Below are 6,289 nucleotides of genomic sequence, written 5' to 3'. Positions count from 1 at the left end.
TTTACAAATGTACACTGCCTTGGGTTCTCTTTGACCATTGTGTGTAAATTCAGGATAGAGAGCAAAACAAATGGCTTCTCCTTCAAATTAAGTCCTCCCCCTATTTTCTTACACTATGTAGGGAGTTGTCTATGTGTGGAGGTTTGTTTCTGAGTTTTTTTTAAATAACTGGATGTTGTAGGTGGCTGACTTTATTATGCATGGTTGCTTTAAGAGCTATTAGTGTATTGGCAAAATGTTCTGCAAATAAAGAGTAATGAATGACAATTTCTTTGCACATATTAAATTTTGCATGTCCAGTACCACCAGAACTGGGTCCTGTGTAAAAAACCTGAGGTGCAGAATTTGTTAAGAAAAATGCTGCCAACTCACCAAAATAAAATAAAATCGAGAAAAAGGTAAGGGTTGTACACAGAGCCGTACACAAAGAAGACTCATAAAAATTAATGGACCTGACTTGCCAGTAGTACATGTGGGGGGGGGGGAGGATTTAGGGGTCTTAGTTGACCACAAGCTTAATATCACAGTGTGATGCAGCAGCAAAAAAAGCTAATGCTGTTCTAGGCTGCATCAACAGAAGTCTAGTGTCCAGATCAAGGGAAGCAATAGTACAGCTCTATGCTGCCTTGGTCAGAGCACAATTGGAATACTGTGTCCAATTCTGGGCACCACAATTTAAGGAGGATATTGTAGCCTTATGAGGCTTTGCCCTCGGGTGGGGAAAATACTGCGCCTGGGAAAGGGAAGTGGGAGTCAACAGACACTCAAGGAATAGTTTCAGAGAAAAAGCTTTTATTTCTACCATCCATGAACTGGTAGAAGGAGCAAGTGTGATAGTTCACAAAAAGCATGCACGGGTTCACAGTCATGTGCATATATATTCCCCTTCCAGTTCCCTCCCCCTTTCTCCTCCCTCAGGAGTCCTGCCCATGAGTTCCTCTGAGCATGAACAGAAAGCTGTCTTGGGACTCTTGGCACCCTTCCCAGGAAAGGGGGATGAGAGCCAAGGGGTCGAGGAGCCCTGGTGGGTCAGCATGTCCAAGATGTTGCAACCAAATGAGATAAGATTCGTTTCTCAGGCCTGAGTATTCTTGGCAATGACAGAGCCTATTCATTAGCCTTTAAAAGTAACATTCTGCCTATGTACCAACATCTTGTGAGAATCCACAGAAAAGCTGTAGCTGTGGGTTTTTAGAAGACAAAAGGAATTTTGAACAGTTTTGAGGCCTGGTTGGGGGGGTGACTTCAGGCCTAGGTGGGGTCACCTGTCTTCACCTTCCTTCAGATATCAACAAGCTTGAATGTATACAGAGGAGGGCAACCAAGATGATCAAGGGTCTGGAAACCGAGCCTGATGAGGAACGGTTGAAGGATCTGGGTATGACTAGCCTAGAAAAGAGGCAGCTGAGAGGATATACGATAGCCATCTTCAAATATCTCAAGGGCTGTCTCACGGAAGAGGGAGCAATTTGGTTCAAATTGGTTGGTGGAGGGGTAAGTGCCTACCCCTCCAATGGTGGTGCGGAAAGGGAATTCCGTTAAAGGAATCCAGGGGCTTGCCATCCCTTTCATCCTTGTCCCTGGCATCGGACTTGGGCCGTGCAAGCCACCAGGAACATGAGGGTGAGAAGTGAGGGACTGAGGCCCAGCTTCATTTTCAAAAAAAATGAGAGGCACAAATACAAGATGGGTGACACCTGGCTTGAGAGCAGTACATGTGAAAAGGATCTAGGAGTCTTGGTTGACCACAAACTTGACATGAGCCAACAGTGTGACGCGGCAGCTAAAAAAGCCAATGCAATTCTGGGCTGCATCAATAGGAGTATAGCATCTAGATCAAGGGAAGTAATAGTGCCACTGTATTCTGCTCTGGTCAGACCTCACCTGGAGTACTGTGTCCAGTTCTGGGCACCACAGTTCAAGAAGGACACTGACAAACTGGAACGTGTCCAGAGGAGGGCAACCAAAATGGTCAAAGGCCTGGAAACGATGCCTTATGAGGAACGGCTAAGGGAGCTGGGCATGTTTAGCCTGGAGAAGAGGAGGTTAAGGGGTGATATGATAGCCATGTTCAAATATATAAAAGGATGTCATATCGAGGAGGGAGAAAGGTTGTTTTCTGCTGCTCCAGAGAAGCGGACACGGAGCAATGGATCCAAACTACAAGAAAGAAGATTCCACCTAAACATTAGGAAGAACTTCCTGACAGTAAGAGCTGTTCGACAGTGGAATTTGCTGCCAAGGAGTGTGGTGGAGTCTCCTTCTTTGGAGGTCTTTAAGCAGAGGCTTGACAACCATATGTCAGGAGTGCTCTGATGGTGTTTCCTGCTTGGCAGGGGGTTGGACTTGATGGCCCTTGTGGTCTCTTCCAACTCTATGATTCTATGATTCTAAGCTTGTTTTCTCCTGCTCTGGAGGGTAGGACCCGAGCCAATGGATTCAAATTACAAAAAGGGAGATTCCAAATAAACATTAGAAAGAACTTTCTGATGGCAAGAGCTCTTTGGCAGCCATAGGAAATGCAGGGAGCAGGGTGTCACTAGGCCTGAAACAATGGGGCCTGGTGGATTTCACTCAGGATAGAGTTGGAGAGGCCATGGGTCCACCGCTTGCATCTGCAATATTAGGACGTCCAGGGTCTTTCAGCAAAGCAGCATGCTAGTTCTGTTAACGCCAGTCCATCGCTGCTCCAAGGGCTGTTTCTCGTTCGCTCTCAGATGGAAGTCACGCCATGCAACATAGAGTTCACGTTGTGTGGTGTTTTTTTCAAGCGTTTCCAAACTGGATGGAATAAATTATATAGTGGGTTTAAAACAACCCCCCTCTTCAGAAAACATACAAGCACCACCTGCAGAGAGTTGTCAGTGTCGAATTCAAGCCAGCAGAGCCAGCGAAGTTCAGAGGAATTTGGCCACCCTCCAGGTGCCCGGCTTGAATCCTTGTTGACCTCCTGTCTGCGACTACCGGCAAGACCAGGGGAGGTCTCCAATCGGCGATTCTTCCCAACGTGAAGAAGAACACACCATTCCTCCCCCTCCCATCACCAGGGGGGGGGGGGAAGAGACAGACAGAAATATATCTACATGCTTTTATTCCTGTCTTTCCAGCAGTACAGAGAAAACATGTCTGTACTCTCTCATCACAACTGCAGAGAGAGAATAACTCCACCCATGTACTTCCAGTACAGGGTCATGTGCCACTCTGAGCTAACATCCGGTGCTCAGTGCACTGAACAGACTGTCCCTGGTTCCCACGGTACAGTCTCAAAACATCAGCTTCCTGTTTACCATTCCAGCCACCTGGAGCTCGCTTCTGCATTGCTCCTTTTTCGTAACAGTCAGTGGACCCCCCCATTCCCAGAATTCCCTGGGAAGAGAGATTGATTGTTAAAGCCCTCTGGTCATCAGAGCTTTGCGAGGGAAATAGCGAGGTTTCCCAACAACTGCTAGGACATTGCGGGTGCCCTGGCAAATGTGGGCACCACGTTGGAAAAGGCAGATGTGGGAAAATAGTACTGAGCTGCATGGACAAACGGCCTGATGTAGTTATAACAGGGGTCAGCAAACTTTTTAAGAGGTGGGCCGTTCCACTGTGCCTCAGACCTTGTGGGGGGCTGGACTATATTTTTTTTGGGGGGGGGGAATGAACGAATTCCTATGCCCCACAAATAACCCAGAGATGCATTTTAAATAAATATTTACAGGACCGCCTCTCCTGGTATGCCCCGCAGAGGGCCTTAAGGTCCATGAATAATGAATACCGTATTTTTTGCACCATAACACTCACTTTTTTCCTCCTAGAAAGTAAGGGGAAATGTCTGTGCGTGTTATGGAGGAAATGCCTACGGGTGGCATGCCTACGGATTTTCCTCCTCTAAAAACTACGTGCGTGTTATGGTCGGGTGCGTGTTATAGAGCGAAAAATACGGTAATCATAGTTTAGAGGTCACGGGCCCTAAGGAAATCAGATTATCCTCCACCAGGGCCAGGGCCTTCTCAGTGATGGCTCCGACCTGGTGGAATGCTCTGTTCCATGAGACCAGGGCCCTGCAAGATTTAACTTCCTTCCGCAGGGCCTGTAAGACAGCTATTCTGCCTGGCTTTCAACTTGAACTTAGCCTGATCTTTTATTCCCCTTCCTCCCCTCCCCCCTCCCCTTTTTATGAAGATTACCAACTCTGGGATTCCACAGCTAATTCTCCCCTGGTCTCCACGCTGGCCCAAATAGGACTAATTTAGCCAGCTAAATGTTTATTGGATGGTTTCCCCCCCTAAATTGATTTCTGAATTCTGTATTTATTGTTATTCATGTTTTATACTGTATTTTATGTTGTTTTTTGGTGCATCAATTAAGTGTTTTAAATTTGTTGTTAGCCACCCTGAGCCCGGTTTTTGAACTGGGAAGGGCGGGGTATAAATAAAAATTTATTATTATTAATTTATTATTAAAAGCACACATTCTACTCAGGTAAAACACCAGGCAGGCCCCACAAATAACCCAGAGATGCATTTTAAATAAAAGCACACATTCTACTCATGTAAAAACCATAGCTGTCAACTTACAGATTTGAAAATAAGGGACCAGCAGCCTTGAAAATAAGGGACCAGCAGCCAAAATAAGGGACCTGCAGCCTCACCTGTTCCAGGCACTCCAGTCTTCCTGCAGTCTGGTCAAACTCATGCTGGGTAGCTTCGAGAACACTGTCCAACCAACTTTGTAACCAGAGGTTCAACTGAATAGAATCTGAATCACATGCACCACAAGGCCTATGCAGCCTCAACTTAAGATGGCTCCCTGGCCTGGTTTTGCACTGCAAAGTTTGCAGCAGCACGTGCAACAAAATGGAGTCCAGCATTCAAAAAACCCCTCAGCTTGCATTAACTAGCCACACACAAGGCATGCAAGCTCCACCCCCCAGTCGTTCTTAGACTTCTTATTGGGTGAGCAACACAGCCAAGCAGCACAGTTGGAGCCTCCCTCCTCCCTGGCCGGCAGGGAGGAGCTGCTTCCTTTGAAATTTAAGGGACATCATTTAAGGGGCATCCATCAATAAGGGACAGCAGCGTGACATGGCGCTGGAATAAGGGACTGTCCCTTCAAATAAGGGACACTTGACAGCTATGGTAACAACATGCTGATTTCCAGACCGTCCATGGGCCAGATTTAGAAGGTGATTGGGCTGGATCCGGCCCCTGGGCCTTAGTTTGCCTACCCATGCGTTATAAGGCAGCATCCCTTGTTCCCTGCATAAGGCCCCATGTTTTGTCCTCAAAACTGACAGTCGAAAGGATCCCAGGCCGTACTGTTTAAGTATGTGGCTCTACTCTTTCCTCAGCTCCCCTTCCTCTCCCCCTGCCCCAATGTGGTATCATGATTTGACTAAGATGAGAGACCCAAGTTGAAATCCCCAATGAGCCACAAAAATTTGCTGTGTGACCTTGGACCAGTCGCTATCTCTCAGCCTGCTCTACCTACCTGAGGATAAGCTATGAGGCAAGATGCTCTACCTACCTGGCAAAATTATCCTGCAAGTTCCCTTGGAGCCAAATTTCCCCCCCACCTCTTATTTTGAGGAATTCACTGCTGTATCATTTGAGCAAAGCCTTAGTATTAGTAGCAGTACCCTGCCCATCTGATTGTGTTGCCCCAGCCATTCTGGGCAGCTTCCGGCGTATTTTAATAATAATAATAATAATAATAATAATAATAATAATAATAATAGACATTAAACATTGAAAACTTCCCTATGCAGGATATACATGGAATATAAAAACGGGGACTAGATTTAGAGAGGCTCAATTCTTTATTGAGTTACTAGATGCAGGATATTCACCAAATATGAAAAGCAGGATTGTCGAAACAAACATGCAGTATTATCGTGACATTGTTAGGCAAAAGCAGAAAAGCCAAATAAATTACGGTAAACCTTAGAAACCCTTAGCAAAATGATTTTGTGTGTGTGTAGTTAAGAGAGTCAGAGTGCCACCAGACAGTAGCTTGCAGGAGAGATGAAGATACCAGGAAATTTAAGTTTGCAAAACTGAAATGGATTCAGGCACTTTCAAAAGGAACCTCTTTTGCAGTGAGGGAAGTGGTTTTTATTTTATTATTCAGTTATACAATTTATATACCATTTAACTGCAATAGTCTCTTAAGAGGTTTACAAAGATTCTATATGAAAAACCACAAAGGTCAGTTAGCTATAGGATCAGCCTTCAATTAAAATGCCTGCTGGTGAGGCGGGCCCTGAAGTATCCTGAACCCAAATTATTTAGGGCCTGGGAAATTA

Source organism: Podarcis raffonei, chromosome 2 (assembly GCF_027172205.1).
Source record: "Podarcis raffonei isolate rPodRaf1 chromosome 2, rPodRaf1.pri, whole genome shotgun sequence".
Taxonomy (NCBI): Eukaryota; Metazoa; Chordata; class Lepidosauria; order Squamata; family Lacertidae; genus Podarcis; species Podarcis raffonei.
This window is presented reverse-complemented; position numbering follows the sequence as displayed.